This window comes from Pongo pygmaeus, chromosome 9 (assembly GCF_028885625.2).
Source record: "Pongo pygmaeus isolate AG05252 chromosome 9, NHGRI_mPonPyg2-v2.0_pri, whole genome shotgun sequence".
Taxonomy (NCBI): Eukaryota; Metazoa; Chordata; class Mammalia; order Primates; family Hominidae; genus Pongo; species Pongo pygmaeus.
Window position 1 is genome coordinate 96,827,562 of NC_072382.2, and position 17,175 is coordinate 96,844,736.

A 17,175-nucleotide genomic window follows, 5' to 3' on the forward strand; every position below is an offset into this window, starting at 1 on the left:
ATTTATTAAACATTAGGAATTCTTCTAAGTGCTTATATCTAATGATTCATTTGAGCCTCAAAATAGCCCTTTGTAGTGGATACTGTTGTTACCCTCCTTTCATAGGAGAGGGACAGAGGTGGAGCTCTAAGGTTAGGTAAATTGTCCAAGGTCACAGAACTAGCAGATAAAGAAGCTAGAAGGAAAACTCACAGTCTGGTTCCAGAGTCTGACCTCCTGACCCCTGTGCTCTGCTGCTCCTTGGAGATGCACAGTAAATACCTGTTGAATGAAGGAATGAATTCGGATCATAATGTGGCCCAGGAATTTTGCTTTCTTATCATCTAACTTAATATAGAAATAGGATCTGAAAAATGAGAATGAACCCTACATTTCACAATTAAACCATTTCTCTGAGCTCTCAAATTGATTACTTAATGGAGCATTAGGCCAGAGCCAAATCACAGACAATTAAAATGATTGGGTTATATTTTAAAAAATGACCATGGTAACTGTATGGTGAATGGGCCAGCTGCCTCGCATAAAAATCCCATATCTAAAGTATATGCAGTTATATGGGAGCTAAGCTGTCATTTTGTTTTGAAACGCTGAGTTGGATTTATATTCTCTTCTAAGAGAGAAAGAAGGAGAAGTTAGGTAAGTGTTTGCTGCGTTAAAAACAAACCAACTTCAGCATATGGAGTCACTGGAAAGTTTACGAGGTAATGTTGGAGTCAATGTTTTTCTCAAAAGAATGTGAACTCTTACCAAGCTTTCTCACATACAATTGGGCAAGACCCCAGATATCTACACAGGAAAACTGAGAAAGATGATGTGGACATGAGAGATTGTTACTCCTGTCTCCTCTCTACCAGAGTTTCTGTAAGGCTGTGGAGTATCTGATGTGAAGTAAAGCCATATCCTAGCGAGCCAGCTAGAACTTGATACTTGAAAGGTCTACTGATATGTACGAAATGGCTTGCTGTTGGATACGGTTGTTGATGACTACGCATTTTAATATTGGAAAGGGATTTCCTTTTGATATATTTGTTGCAGAGTTGCTCTTTTTATAGTAGCAATTGGCTAATATACCCACTTGTTTCCAACAATCACATACTAATTATATAGGCTTGGTAGCATGGAATCTGTTTATACATGTTTTGAACCATCTCATTTAAAATATTTAGGGAGAGCTTAGAGTGTATATACCTTGAACTAGTCCCAGGGATGGATTGAAAGGAAAAGACATGGTCCTGCTCTCAAGGTACTTATAATTCCTATAAAAATTAGTATAAAGAACATTCACTCATTTGTTTGGTACGAAGCCTGTGCCCATACAAAGAAGGTAAAGAAAGACAGTTTATTATAGTAGAAAAAGACTTGACTTTGGAGTCATACACTTTACTGCTCATCAACTACTTAACCTCAGGGAATTTACCTGAACACTCAAAGAATCAGTTTTCTCATTTGTAAAATGGAAATCTTATGCTTTGCAGGATTATTGTATGGAAAAGAAATAAACATTATCATCTAGCACATAGGCAGTACCCATTAAATTGCTTAACACAGGATTTCCATTTGTGAAAAGCCACATCCTAATGAAGGATGGAATAAACAAATAATTACAACATGAGATTTTGATATCGCACAAAATTGACATTGAGCAAAGGAGCAGAAGTGCAGAGAAGAGCAAGGAGCTAACTCCCTCTTCTCGAGCAATTAGGGAAGTCTCCCCAAAGGAGGCTACTTCAGAGGTAGGTCTGGAAGGATGAGTAAGCTTTTGTTGAATGGAGAAGGGGAAACGTTTTTCAAGCACAGAAACACGAAACAGCATGTGCTGCTTGTCGTGGGAAAGGTGGGAAAGTCAGTGCCATCAGAAGGTAGGCTTTCTGTGACCAGGTGAGGCCAGGGAACATCATGGGAGATGAGGCCAGAGGGCGCAATCAGTTACAGACTGATCATAGATATGTACGTAAGATGAAGTCCTAATAAAACAGATCCTCTTCATTTTATTCCTGAATGTTCTATTTTTAGTGACCAGATTCCATGATTTTCGCTGGCAAAAAAAATGTTTTTTTTTCCGTTTCCCTGAGAAATTTCACTTTATTCGTTCTTTGAACATGTATTTCTGTATGTTCTTAGAATTCAACACTAGCCCAAAGTTTCTGAGAATTCTCTGTTAGCCGCTTGGACAACTTGGTATAATTCTCTGTCACATCTGTCGTGCTTTCCTGCCTTTCCGAGCCTGCATTGTCCAGGCTCCCATGCCTCCCATGGGAGGCGCAGACGCATCTCAATCGGCCTCTTTGTGCAGAGCGGAAGGCAGGTGTGAGCTGTGATTGACGGCTGGCTTATATGGCCACAGAGAAACTGGCTCTGGGCATTTTCTTTTCTCCTCAAGGCCCAATCCATTCCTTCTACCCAGACTTTCTTGTAAGAGAATTTCTTTGAGTTGTTACCCTTGGAATTTTTTATTAAATTTTTTATTAAGTTGTTCAGTTGTCAAATATAAACACATTTGAAAAAATAGGAATTTGATTCAGATCCTGAGGAGAGAAATGATGACTGAAGGTTCGAATAACTTTTTTTCTTTTTATTTCCATATTAAGTTATGCATCACAAACTATGGTACAGGGTAGTAGTTGTGATGCCAGATGTGTATCCTAATGACTAGGGGAGCTTTTAAAAAAAACACCCCCTGGGCCTGATCCCCACCCCCAACAAGAGATGTATCTTCAGAGGGTGTCTGGGGAGGGAGAACTGGGGAATCTGTGCTAAAAATTACTACTTTGCAGGCAATCTTGATATGTAGCCATAGGGGAGAACCTACTGGCGGAAGGGGATGCTATGATAAATAGTCTTAGTTCCTGTCCCACCACTCCACCATATCCATCTGTCCCGTCCTGTCATTCAACAGATTCTGTTGAACATAGACTATGTGCCCACATGCTCTTAAGCATGTGGGACAGATCCAGTCACAGTCCTCATAAATCTTACATTCTAACTGGAGAGATGAACAATAAATAAGACAGATAAGCAAAACATATTAGCTGCTGCTACTTGCCAAGGAGAAAAAAATACAGTGGATAATGTATTTACTTCCTTACCTCCCACTCTCAATTTATCCAATCTGGCTTTTATTCCCAGCTTCGCAGATTGTTCATTTGTATGGGCCCAACTCTATCCAACTTGCCAAATCTAGCGGGCACATTTTAGTCTTTGTCTTGCTTGGCCCCTCTGTGGTATTCAGTATGACACATGACTCACTCCTTAGGTAAATATTGAGACAAGTACTGTGTCTTTACAAGTTAAAAAATAACTTATTTTTAAAATTTTTCACAACTATACCTAAGATAGGCAGTATTATTTTTGTCATTTTAAAAGGGGGAAACTGAGGCACACAGAAGTGAAATAACTTGCTCAAGTTCACACAGCTAGCAAGTAGAAGAGTGGACATTCTTCTGACTGTCAACTCTCCCTTTCCACACCAAGTTTCCCTGTTACCACCCTAGGCTTCTTTTACTCCTTCTCTCATCATTCACTTTCCAACAGATCCCAGGTTCATCTTCCTCTGCTAGCCCCTTACATGCAGGTATTCTATGCTCAGTCTCTCCTTCCACACTCACTCTGAACCACCTCTTTAATGCCCCCATTTTTCTCTATTGCCCATATCCCTGTGACCTCCAAATTCACACTGTGGGGCTGGGCATCTCTTCTGACTTTCCAACAACCTAACTGGTGCATGCATTTGGATATCAGGTAGACACCTTACTTTGTGCATTTAATAGGGGAGTGCCTAATATGTGCCAGGTGCTACATGGTTATTGCAGATATTATAGTGAACAGGGCAGACGGGGTCTCTGGCTCATAGAAGTTACTCTGTAGCAGGAAAGACAGTCCAAATGCAAAGACATCCCCAAATGAGCTTAAATACTGTCTTCCCTGTCCCCTGAATACTTACTCAACTTCCTGTTTTCTCAATTTCAGTTAATACCACAACCTCGGAGTTGCCGTTAATTCCTTCTTCTTCCTCCAGGCCTAAATCCAAGTGTATCTCCTACATACTTCTGGACTCTGTTCCCTTCTTGCCATCACCACAGCCTTGGGTTCATTTCCCACCTGGAAAACCTGGTCAGCTTTCTAGCTGGCTTCCCTGTCTCCAGTTCTACATGCCTCTAATCCGTTTGCGACACCATTTTTTTCTAAAGTGCAAACTCGATTGTGCCCTCCCCTCTTTATATCCTCCAGTGGGGCATCTATCTGGCGACATCCCACCTCTTGTGATAATGGATCTTCTTTTTGTGAGAGCCCAATTCATGTGGTTAGCCCAGCTCCAACCACCTTCTTATGCACTCCATGCACCTGGCCACAGTGATGAGTTTCAGAATGCGCAAGAAGAGGCCAAGAAGAACTGTCATGTATAAGTATTGGGAAGGAAATGGTCTCACTCTTGCTCTGAAATACGAATTGTTTCTTTTTCTCTGCATTGGGAGAATCTCTAAATATGAAGGCAGTGCATGAAAAGAAGCTGACTCAGTCAAGACAGAGCCTTAGGAAATTGTTTGAGCACCTGGATGATTTAGTTGTGCATGAAGTGGGCTTTACACGTGGATTTTACCAATCACAGGGGTCAATATATTTTCCATGTTAGAATCCAGTGCTGGCACTTAATGGCTATGTAACTTTGGATAAATTATTTAACCTTTCTGAATACCAATATCCTCATCTCTAAAATGGGCATAATAATAACACCCTCACAGGATTGTAATGAGTTCCGAACGAGTTAATGCATACAGAAAGCTTAGAACATTGCTAAGTGTTAACCGTTATTATTATTACCATTACTTAGCTGAGTTTGGTCTTGGGTTTCTTTAGCTTGTAATTGAAAGAGTCGCAACAAATACCAAGTCCCAACTTTGTATCCTGCTTACAAGGCTGATTTCTAGCCTACTCTCCAATGGCTCCGTCACAGTCCTTATGCCTCTGTTTTGCTTGTATTAAATTTCCAAAACTCTCCAAACATTTATGCTGTTTCAGACCTTTTTCTAGGTATACAATGTTCTTTCTGCTCAGAATGCTCATCCCCATTCACCTAGCAAAGTCAGGTAACGATTCTAAGCAGCAAGAAGAAGGAACTTACTCAGGATGCCAGCAGTTTGGGGTCTGATTTTGCCATTGATTATCTGCTGTCTCTGGGAAAGTCTCAACAATTTGGGTCCCCTGCATTTTAAAAATGATTTTTTCTTGATTCTCAGATGTACTTCTCTGTGAACAGAGTTCTATAGATTCATTGACAATCATGGATTCCTTACTCAGCTCAAGTTTCAGGTGAGGAAAAAATAATAAGGCTAGTGTATTAGGCCATTCTTGCTATAAATAGATACCTTAGGCTGGGTAATTTATAAAGAAAAGAGGTTTAATTGACTCATGATTCTGCAGACTGTACAGGGAGCATGGTGCCAGGCATCTGCTTGGCTTCTGAGGAGGTCTCAGGAAGCTTACAATCATAATGAAAGGCAAAGGAGGAGCCAATGTATTATATGGTGAAAGTGGGAGCAAAAAACAGAGAGTGGGAGGTGTGAGGCTTTTAAACAACCAGATCTCGCTCAAACTCACCCATCACCAAGGGAATAGCACTAAGCAATTAGTAAGGGATCTGCCACCATGATCCAAACAATTTCCACCAGGCCCCACCTCCAACACTGGGGATTACATTTCAACATGAGATCTGGTGGGGACACAGATCCAAACCATATCGGTTAATTAACTCTCCCTAACTCCCATTGCTGGAATGGAGAAGACAGACTTAAATCACAGCAGGTACAGTTGGCTCCCTAGAGACAACCTTCTGAACAGATAGGTGGTCAGCCCAAGAAACAGGGCATTAAGAAGGATGTGCTTCCTTTCTTAGATCTCAAAAGGGACAAGTGAAATTTCTTCCTGGTCATGTTCCCTGGTCCCCACCCCTGTCTTTCTAAAAACTCAAGAGTTCTACAATCTAACAGCAGCCAAATTAACTTAACTACATCTTTAAAAGCAAGAATAGTTTTCCATTGTCTCTAATGCCTGGGTAGGTTTCTAGAATATTTGGGAATAGTAGTAAAATCAAAATGTTTCTTCTGTATTTCAGCGGGAAGATACTGTCTCTGGGTCTGCATCCCTGAAGCTTTGTTTTACTGTTGGAGATGAACAAATGCAAATAATTTAAAGCATCGCCCCAGTAGTATTTTCCTCATTTAAATTTTATTTCTATGTAAATTTACCTCAGGCCTGGAAAGGTTTGTTTCTGGCCTAGGATAAATGGCTGTTTTATTGCCAGAGTCCAGGCTGGCGAATTTCCCCAGACACTGGCTAGCTCCTGGGTGGTAGAGTTTGGCTGAAAGACATCAACGCAAACATGGTCTCTTTTTCCTTTGCCTGAACTACTATTGAAATGAAGATTATTAAAGGGATCTAAATGTGAAAATGTTATATACCAGCAACAGACACATCCCCCAAATGTGTGCACATGGCCTAAATTAGACCACCTAAGTAGGCGGTGTGCAGCCTAGAAATTATAAGAAAGGAATTGGATAATGAGAGGCAGCAGTCCGTGAAGCCAGCCCACCGGCAGAGCAAGTGCAACATCCCCAGAAGGGTTTCCTAGAAGGAGAAATGGAAGCATGTGGCACAGGAGTGGAAAGTCGCCCCTTTGTTTCTTTCCCTTCTTTCCCATCAGATTCATTTCCTCTCAACTCCTCTGTAAGAACAATAGTACTTGACCCAAAAGCCCAGGTCCCATTAGCTTCTGAGGTCACATTTTCTTTGAAAACATTATCTTATTTATTAATACTTTTACTAGAGAAGCACTACATAAACATTCTACCCAATAAAATAATCAAAAATACATTATAGAATTTAATGATTTCTGTCCCCCCCATCTCCTTCATTTTCCACCCCCTAAGGTTACACCTTCCACACTTTTTTGTTTATGAAAATGTGCATATACCTATATGAGGCGGAGGATGATTGCTACTTGTTTTTATAAAAATAGAACCATATTTATTTTTCCGTAGCCTGCTTTTCTTAACAAGACATCATGGAATCCTCTCTGGGTTAATAGATATTGATCATTTTGTTTTTCAATAGCTGTATAATATTTCCTATTAAATATACACCATAATTTGAACTATTTCTCTATCAATATACATCCAAAAATAAACAAAAATAGCAATAAGCATTCTTAACATAAATATTTATGTGCTGGCAATTTTATTTTTATAGGATGAATTTTCAGAATTGGATTATTGGGTTTGCATATTTTTTAATTTAGTAGACATTTCTAGTTTATTTTTCCAAAAGGCTGTAGCGATTCAAGCCTTCCCAGAATATAGGACAGTGAAAATCTCCTCCAGGTTTACCAATTCTGGGTTTTCTTCTTTTATTTTTTTCCCCATGTGATAGGCAAAAATGATGTCTTTAAACTTGCTTAATGCTTTCTTGATTACAAGTGAGGTTGCTCATCTTTTCATGGACTTTTTTATTTCCTCTGCTGTGAATTCTCTTATCCTTTGCCTATTTTTGTACTGGGTTGAAGTTGTCTTTTCTTACAAATTAAAAGAGCTCTGTACATTAGGGAGATTAACCTTATATCTATCATATCTGTGACAAAATTTTCCCCCAGGACATCACTGGTATTTTGACTTTGTCTACTTAATCTTTTAACAATAACAAAATGTAATCAAATATCATATGTTGGTGTTTTCCTTTATGGCTTCTGGATCTCTTACATGGGAAAGTCTTCCTACTTCAACACTATGTAAGTATTATCCTAAATTTTGTTCTAATGTATATTTTTTTCACAACTGTTTAATTTATTTGTAATCTTTTTTTGTGTATGGTGAGAGTTAAGAATTTCTCTATGTTTTCTCCTAGATAGCCAACTATGTCAGCAGCATTAATAAAATAAACACTCCTTTTCTCATTAACATGTTCCCTTTGTCATATATTAAGTTTCCACACATACTTGGATTTATTTTCTGAACTCTTAATTCTATTTTACCAGTCTGAGCCAATGTCATTATGTTTTTATTGTAATGGCTTTATGAAACATCTGATATTGGATAAGGCAAATCTACCCTTATGATCCTTTGTTCTTTTTTTTTTTAAACTAGTCTCAGATATTTATGTTCTCATTAGAAATTTAAACTTATTTTATGCAGCTGATAAAAATTGGGATTCTGTTTGATATTGCATTAATTTTGGAAGGATTGCTATAGTAAAGATAAATAATTTCTATTGAGAAAATGGTATATCTTTTTCATTTGCTCAGAATTTTTTTTCACATCTGTCAATGAGATTTCATAGTCTTCTTTATCATTGACCCCGTACATTTCTTGCTAAATTGATTCGTGGATTGTTTCATTTGTATTGATATTGTGAATGGGTTGTTTATCAAGTTGACTTCTAATGCCTAACTTATAATGGCTTGAGCTCTCCCCCACATGGTGTCATGACTCCAACCCTTCTCAAAGTGTTGCCAAGTCACTCACAGAAACCCACCTTTGTGCTTCCTGCCTGGTCTGTTCTTGCATTTACTGACAAGCATGTGCTCTCCAGCTCTGACTTTCTCTTGCTGCTCCCTGCAACTTGGGAAGCCTCGCTGTTGCCACGGCAGAGGCACCATCATAAGCATGATAACACCATTGCCAGACCTCCATCTCCAGGGACTTCTAAAGCTGTACATTTTCAGGGGGCCCGAGGGGTTCTGGGTCCCATAAGAGGCAGGGAGAATGGCCTTTTCCCTAATTCCGTACCACATCTCATCCCCTGGTTCAAATGACTTTGCTTGTTCTCAGAATCTTCCAAAGTCGTGCTCGCACAGTTCCATCAGCTCTTGTTCCTGCTCCTCCTCAGAGCCTCTCCAGACCTTCCTGGCTGTGGATACAGAAGCCAGAACAGCTTTTTCTTTCCTCTTAGCTCAAATCCATCCCCACAACCCCGAAATTAAAGTAACGTAGTTTCTCCAAAGTGTAACTTTCCCTGTCTCAAGAGTTAAAATCTGTGTTTTTAACTCCTGAAAGCCTCAGGATCACTAAAGAGCTCCATTGGAGCAGAAAGTTATTTTGCTTATTTAGATAAAAACCAAAAACCTGACTGAGTTTTCCCAGATCAGAGAAAGAACTGTTTTGGAAGGTTAATCTCTACCTATTACAACACTAAAAACAGCTGGAATCTTTAGAAATATAGGTTTTCTCCACCTCTATCTTCTTTAGCAAGGTTTCAAAATTCACAGGCCCAGATTTTCCCAGGAGCTCAGATCCATGGTGCTGTGGGCTTCTGCTCCCTCCAGCAGTCTCTGCTGGAAGGAAGTTTCTCTCCAGCTATGACAGGGACTCCAGCAACTAGGTGGTAGAGGGAGGTCCACTTACTTCCATGTCTGTCTAGGAACCACTGAGCCTTTTTCATTACACATGATACTAATGCAATTTCTTGAGGCTCTCATATACATTATTGGATTCAGTCCTCAACACAATCCTATAAGATAGAATTAATTTTTCCCCATTTTACTGCTGAAGAAACTGAGGTTGAGAAAGGTGAATGAAGTAAATTGTAGCGCTAACAGTGACAGTGATCTAATTAAAATCTAATTTGTACTCCATAGTCTGAGCTCTTACCTGTGGTAATGTATCTGGGGGGACAGGGAGGATCCTAGTACAAACTTCATCTGAGTGCCAGTCCAACCACTTCCCCCTGGAGTCTTGACCCAAAGGGCTTGAACAATTCCTTGTGGTAAAGCTCAGGGCCTTCCATTTCCCCTTTTTATCGGATGCATCAACTGACTTCTAAGTCTTTGTTATATGGTATTATTATCAGGTCCTTTGTTATGTAGTTTAATTGTTTCTGTGTTACAGTTTAATACATGGAAGCTCAGAGATTTTACAAAATAAAGGAGGCAGGGTATTGAGGTACAGATTATAAAATTTTTGTTAGGAATGCAAGTTTAGAGTTGGTAAACAATCAGCTATCTCAGTAAATTATCCTTGATCATTTCATTCATTGTAGTTTGTAGTTTGACTTACATTTAATGTGTAAATGTTTTCTTGTCAATTTCTTTGTTTTATATGTACAATTTACAAATTGATTTTGATTTACAGTTTTATAAGAGCTATAAGCTTAAAAATTTATACCCAGTGTTAATTTTGTTCATATGTATGTAACACTATGATGAAAACAATCTACATCAACATTGTAGATTCCTTGAAAATATTTCCCTTTGCAAGGACATTATTTAGAGAAATACTGATATACAGCTTCCCACTGGATCCTCCCTACAGCTCTGTGAGGCATATTTTCTCATTTCAGTTTATAGACCAAGAAACGTGGGCTCAAGCAGGTATGTGGACAGCCCATTAGAGCAGATGTAGACAGTGACAAGGCCAGAAACAAATCAGGGTCTGAGTCAAAATCTAAGGCTATTTCCCAGAAACTTCTTCTTTTTAGCAATGAGACACTATTTCACACTTTCAGCAGAAATGTTATTTATTATGTCTCTTCTTAGGGCAATGATGTTCAAACTTCAGGATTTAAAAAATAATTCCTCTGAAAAATCTAGTTTAGCAAGGCTGACAAAACAGGCAGCATCTAAATTAAATTTACTATAAAGGTTAAAAAAATGTGTAAGTTACTTGACTGATATGGTGCCCTCATGTGCTTTGCAGACGAAACTTAGGAGATCGCAGGGTTGGGGGAAGCAGACAGGAGGATGTGAAGGAGGAGGGCAGGACAGGGTGAGGCAAGAGTTAGAATTAGAGTCCAAGTATTCTCATCAGGGAAAGGGAGAGAAGGAGAAGGAGAGGAAGAGGAGGAGAAGGAGAGGAAGAGGAGGAGAAGGAGGGAGAGTGGACGGGGAGGGGAGAGGGAGTGGGAGAAGGAGGAAGAAGAGGAAGAAAAAGAAGTAGAACAAGTAGCAGTAGTAGTTGGACTAGATCAAGTTGACAAGCCTGGAAGTATGAGAGCTAGTTTCATTATTTTAAAAAGTCCATCACAAGGATATGTGGGGTAGTTAAAACATCAGGCTTCTTTGTCTTGGCTGTAATTATATTAACTCAGTGGGGGTATCACTGGTTGCTCATGCTAAGTAGAAATCCAGATGAAAAGGGCTGGGCACAGTGGCTCACGCCTGTAGTTCCCAGCACTTTGGGAGGCCGAGGCGGGTGGATCACGAGGTCAGGAGATAGAGACCATCCTGGTTAACATGGTGAAACCCCATCTCTACGCAAAATACAAAAAATTAGCCGGGCGTGGTGGCAGGCGCCTGTGGTCCCAGCTACTCGGGAGGCTGAGGCAGGAGAATGGTGTGAACCCAGGAGGCGGAGCTTGCAGTGAGCCAAGATCGTGCCGCTGCACTCCAGCCTGGGCGACAGAGCGAGATTCCGTCTCAAAAAAAAAAGAGAAATTCAGATGAAAAGTTCTAAATGATTTAGATTAATAAAGTTAGAAAAATAAATGTCCTATCCACAAAATCTTGTTGAATAAATAAAATCTTCAAAAACACGTATTTGTTCAATCAGTAATTATTGTGCATCAGTTATGTGCTGCATGTACACAAAGATGAGTAATATATTGTCCCTCCTCAAAGGCAAGTGTTGCATGTGCATTGGGGTGGGGATTGATGACAGACATATGCCAGCATTTATAATTCAATGTGAAAATGCAATGAAGGCATAATGTATAGAGGATTAGGGGACTGGGAAGATCTAAGGAAAGAGCTTCCTGACTTGGCCTTAGAGGTAAGAGTCAGAGAAGGCTTTCTCCAGGGGTTAGGAAAAGAGCTAAATCATACAAAATATGTCAGCAGGGAGGAGAGGGAATTCTGGCCCAGGGGAACCATGCCAGCAAAGGCCTGGAGGTGAGAAACAGCATGGTGGTTGGCAGAGAATTCTGTAAGCAGTTCAGTGCTGCATGTGCATAAACTGTAAAGCAAAAAGATTTAAGAAGTCAGTAAGGGGCCAGATATTGGAAGTCGCTTGTATAGAGTGACCATAAAATATATCACCCAAACTGGGATGCTTTTGAGAATTAAAAGAGGACACTTTATATCATAACCACAGGTTCAAACATGTAAACCTGGACATATGGCCACCCTATTCATAGGTTATGTCACACAAGTAGAATTCGTCATTGAGTGACGGGGAATCATTGAGAACTTTTCAGCAAAAAAATGACATAGTGAGATTTGAGTTTTAAAATATTATTTTAAATAATAGATCCGTGTATATTGGATTTTTAAAAAAGGAGTTAGATACAGGGAAAGCTCTATCTTCTCGATGCATTTATTCAAGAAATCTTGTTTGAGAGCTGCCATGTGTTGGCACTATACAGGGGCCTCTAACACGAACAAAACCAGAACTGATTCGTGCCTTCAAGAGTTTATAGTGTGATGGCAAAGACTGTGAACAATTAAATAACACAGAAATAATTACAGAATTGCAAATGTGGCAATGCTATGGAGGAGTGGTAACTGGTGCTATAAGAACATATGATGGGGGATGAAGAGGTCAGAAATGACTGAAGACAGAAAGAACGAATCTTCTGGAAAGAAAAAGAAGGTATGCAAAGATCCTGTGACAAAAGGTATGCAAGGCCTGACAACACAGAAATAAATGGGTGTAATTTGTGGGCAGCAAAAATTTCTTTATATAGTAACAGATCAGATGCTGTGTGCTAATGTGGTCCTCCCCAAGAAGAACAGTGTAGTATGCAGTGAGCCTCACGCTGAGCCCCTCTGACCTAACGTGTTCCTCACTGACTGGCTAAATTAGCAATACAACCTCTATGCCTCCTAGGTGGAATTAGGAAGCAAGTGTATAGCAATGTCTATCCTCCTCTGGGTTTATCTTGTATATACACTTCACACTGTTTTTTGCTGAGCCAGTAGTAAACTGATGTTTAACCACCATCAACAAAAAAAACACAAGACTGATTCGTCACCTATTTCAGTCTTCAAACCCAGATCTGCCTTTATTGAGCAGGCTGGCACAGGAGAGAGCACAGCCAGTTGGAGGGACTGGAAGGCCAGTGTGGCTGTGATGGGCAAAGCAGTGGGGTTTGAGAGGGAGCGTGAAGCAAGCCCAGTCCAGATATACACACAGGGGCCACAGCATAGCTTTGCATGCTATGTTAAGCAATTGTGTTTACATCTGAAGAACAATGGGAAGTCAGTGATGACCTTTCGGATCTTCAGTCAAAACGACTGCTCTAGAAAGAAGAGCTAAGTGATGGGTAAGAGTGGATGCTGCCATACCAGTAAAGAGGGTATTGCAGAGGTCCAAGCCAGAGATGATGGTAGCTCTGTTTAGGGTGATGAAATAGAGACATTTGGTACTCACCAAATATCCATTTGTTCCTATGCATTTCCCAGTGTCCCTTGGAATTAAACTTGTTCATGGGAGTAGTTCTAGCCAGTGGCATAGGAGCAGTATTGATGTGTGTCACTTCTGGGTAGAGGCAATAGGTGAGCTGGCTCTGCCTCTCTCTTCCCTTGCTGTAGTGACACTGGGGATCCTGACTCCCAGAGGGCAGAGCTCCAAGATGGAGGAGGGATGCTTGATGTGTATTGAGTTGTGATAGAAGATAAATAAATTTTTGTTAAGACAGTGAGATTTGGGGCTTACTTGTTACCAAAGCATAGAATAGCCCTTTTTGGGTAATATAGGTTGTAGACAGTGGAGATAGACAGAAATGGGTGGATTTGACTAAGAGATCTTTTCGAAGCAATTCAACAGTCCTTGGATATAAATTTGAGTTGGAGCTGTGAGGAAAAGGGAGGTGTGAAGAAGGACTCCTCAGTTTCTGGGTGCATGTTTAAGAGGATGGTGGCATCAGTCACTGAGATGGAGGACAATCAAGTTTCTAAAGATAGAACAGATGGGCTCACATAGCTCCAGAAGGAACATGGAACAGTGAGAAGTGGGCTTTGACCCCAAGTAAAAAAAAAATGGGTAGGTTTTCAGTAAATACTTATGACTAATATCTGCTGCTATCTAGCTGTGATTTTAGATAATTTGCTTCATTTAACTGGATCTTTGTTGCTTAAATGAATACAAAGGGATAAGAACCTACGCCTATATCAGGGCTTATTTAATTCTGAAGCTCAAATTATGTTAACTCAGTAACATCTGGCCACAAAGCTAGTACTGTTTGTTGGTACTAGACAACCCCAAGAGTATGACTACTGATGCGTAACCTATTGTCGTGAATTCTTAGAAGTAAATGACAAGGGGAGTTTTGTTGAATGAAGATAAAACAAGTCGTATTCTTAACCAAGATTTCTCCCAATTTGAGAACTGTATTAGTTATCAGTTGCTGCATAAAAAATTACTCCAAAATTTAATAGCTTAAAACAACAAACGTTTATTATTTCATTTTCTATGGGATAGGAATCCAGCTGTGGCTTAGCTGGATGCCTCTGTCTCAACGTTTCTCATGTGGTTGCTGTTAAGCTCTTGTCTGGGGCTATGATCTCAACTGGAGAAGCATCTGCTTCAAAGTTTACTCATCTGGTTGTTGGCAGCTTCAGGAGATTTGCTTCCAAGTTCACGTACGTGGACCTTTCCATAGGGCTGCCTCAGCATGGTAGCTGGCTTTCCCGAGAGTGATCAGAGAAAGTAGGAGCACTTAAGACAGAAGTCACAGCATCTGTATAAACCAATCTTGGGAGTCACTATTTTGCCATAATCTTATTTACTTCTTCTGTATTTTCTTTATTAGAAGTGAGTCAGTAAATCCAAGAGGAGGGGATCATACAAAAGCTTGAATATCAGGAGGTGATATTAAGAAGCTACCTACCACTCTGGTGACTTGGTTTATACAGGGGAAAGGATTTATGGATCTATTTGTCCAGAGAGAAGTGCTGTTGTTTTCCTTTCATCAACCACCTATAAGTCAACAAAATCATGGCATTTGCTGCCACTGGGATGAATTATGTAAATTCTTGGCTCATTGACATTTTGTTTACTTTCTCTTGGGCTAAGCTCTCCAGAGACTGGATGAATAGAATTTCCCTACCAAAACACAGGGGTTCACAGGCCACAATTTACCATGTTTCTAGAGCGCTTTCTTTGATGTTGCCAGATCTGTGGTACCTTAAGTCTTATCCTGGGGCTTGGCCCCTCGAGGTTCTGTGGAATCCCAGGCTTTTGCTCCTGGTTAAAGAATGGGGTAGGTCAGAAGGCTTCCCTTTTAATTAACTAATTTTTGGGCTGACTCAGGGACATTTGTCCCTTCCCTCCTCCCTCTCTCCTTCCCTCCCTCTCTCTCTTCCTTCCTTCCTTCTTTCATTCCTTCCTTTCTTCCTTCCTTCCTTTCCTCCTTCCCTCCTTCTTTCCTTCTTCCTTTCTCTCTCCCTCTCTGTCTTTTTATTTTTTTTAAATTTGCTACAACCCATCTTTGGCTCTTTTTTGTGATATAATATAGTAAGTGATTATAAGCATTTGGATTCTAAAAAGTAATAACCTAGAGAAGAGTCTCAGTTCTGCCTCTTAGCTGTGTAATCTTAGCTTAAGCTTTCTGCAACATAGCTTTCTTATTTATAAAATGAGAAAACCACCAAGGCCTACCACATAGGATCATTATGAAGAGCCAGTTAAAGCATGAAAAGCACTTACAGCACTTGATAAACAAAGGGTACTCAAAAATGTTCAGCATTATTAGTGTTCTAACTCTTCATGTCCCAAAGGTCCTTGCTGTGTCTGAAATGCCATATATCACTGCAGACAAAGCTATGAGAGGATAGAGCTCCTTCTTTATTACATCCTGTTTGCCACCATAACCCACACAGTTTGCCATTTTTTTCCCTGCCCCTTTCTCCTCCTTCTACTTTTTCTTCTTTCTTTTTTTCCCCCTACTTTTGATTTTCTTTGATTGTATGGCATAGAATTAGGATTTGAATATTTCTTCATGTTGGATATATGAAAGGATATGAGAAGGATGTATGTGTGTGAATAATGTGTGAAGAGATAAATTGCCCTTCTCTTCCATCTCTGCCTGATAAAATCCTCTCTTGAAAGTCCCATTTTAAATAGCACCATTCCTAAAAAAAAAAAAAAATTATCTAAACCCTCAACATGTGACCAGCAACCTCTCCCTTTCTACCAACAAACTAATTGTATTTTCCTTGAGGCGTTTGACAGACTATATTCAAGTTTTAGAGCCAGTGGAATGTAGTTATTGTTTTCAGTATAGCAAAAGACCCCTACACTCTGATTTCTCAAATCACATTCCAATCCTATTTAGAAAAAGAAGCTCTTGGCCAGGCATGGTGGCTCACTCCTGTAATTCCAGCACTTTGGGAGGCTGAGGCCAGCAGATCACCTGAGGTCAGGAGTTTGAGACCAGCCTGGCCAACATGGCGAAACCCTGCCTCCACTAAAAATACAAAAATTAGCCATGCGTGGTAATTTTTGTAATTAACAGGCGTGGGATCCTGTAATCCCAGCTACTAGGGAGGCTGAGGCAGGGAGAATTGCTTGAACCCAGGAGGCGGAGGTTGCAGTGAGCCTAGATCATGCCATTGCACTCCAGCCTGGGCAACAGAGTGAGCCTCTGTCTCAAAAAAAAAGAAAGAAAAAGAAGCTCTCATTATAAAACTTGCTTTCCCAATAAGTTAGTAATTCATCAGCCACCTTGATGAGCCAGAGGGAAAATCCCCTAAATGTCACTACTCGGATGAGGAATGTGATCCCCTGGGGGCTGTGTAGTAGGGCCTCAAATCGAGGCCAGGGTACATTTCCTGCTCAAGGCACAGCCTCCTGAAATTCTTGAACACATCTATTTCCAAAATTAGAGAGGACACCTCACAGAACAGCTTGGCAGCTTGTAAAGAAAGGGATGAATGCTTCCCAAGGAGGAATTTCTGGGACACCAAGCAGCAGAATAGAAGAAAATAGGACAAACAGAATAGTCCAATCAAACTGAAAGTTCAGTTCCCTCTAGCCTGAAGGCACCTTATATAAAAAATGTTATTTATAAAAACATGTGAAACAAGCAGTAAATAAAATCAATGACTTTGACATATTGAAGAAGGAGAGTCTAACCCTCACCATAAGGATTTTACAAATATGATTACTAAATTTACCATAATTTTTAAACCATAAAATTTAATGTTTCTTCTACGTCAGGTTTCTACCAAGCTCTGTAGTAGTGGACACTATGGTG